The sequence below is a fragment of the Arachis duranensis genome, chromosome 7 (genome assembly GCF_000817695.3).
Source record: "Arachis duranensis cultivar V14167 chromosome 7, aradu.V14167.gnm2.J7QH, whole genome shotgun sequence".
Classification (NCBI taxonomy): Eukaryota; Viridiplantae; Streptophyta; class Magnoliopsida; order Fabales; family Fabaceae; genus Arachis; species Arachis duranensis.
The window spans coordinates 21710235-21710719 of record NC_029778.3 but is presented as its reverse complement, the minus strand read 5'-3'; the positions used below and the strand labels follow the sequence as shown (position 1 = coordinate 21710719).

Genomic DNA, 485 nt, shown 5'->3' with positions numbered 1-485 from the left:
CCAAAAGAGGAAGTCATGGCAGTAGCCACTGATCCTAATCCTCAAGAACAGATGATTGAGCTTAATCAACAATTGCTCCTGATGACAGAACAGTTAGCAGAATTTAAAGAGATGCTCCATGAAACTAAAACTGCTAACAAGAACATAGAACTGCAGTTGAATCAAGCAAAACAGCAAATATCTAAACAGATAACAGAAGAATGTCAAGCAGTTCAACTAAGGAGTGGGAAGACATTGAATAACACTGCTCAAGGTAGCAAGAAGCCAAATAAGAAACAATTGACAGAGGATAACCAAACCACTGTTCAAAATCCCTCTGAGGACAGTAAGAGCCCAGAGAGGAATGCTATTGGCATTCAAAAGCCAGAAAAGGAGGGAAAGCTGGCGTTAAACGCCCATTCCCTGCCCAGTTCTGGCGTTCAAACACCAGAAAAGAGGGAAAAGTTGGCGTTAAACGCCCATTTTCCACCCAATCCTGGCGTTCA

General features: G+C 42.5%; 1 protein-coding gene across 1 annotated transcript in view; it reads left to right on the top strand.

Moving 5' to 3' along the window:
* The window catches only part of LOC107458218 (inositol transporter 1-like), a 91047-nt gene that overhangs the window by 18798 nt on the left and 71764 nt on the right, over positions 1-485 (top strand). The window lies entirely within an intron of this gene.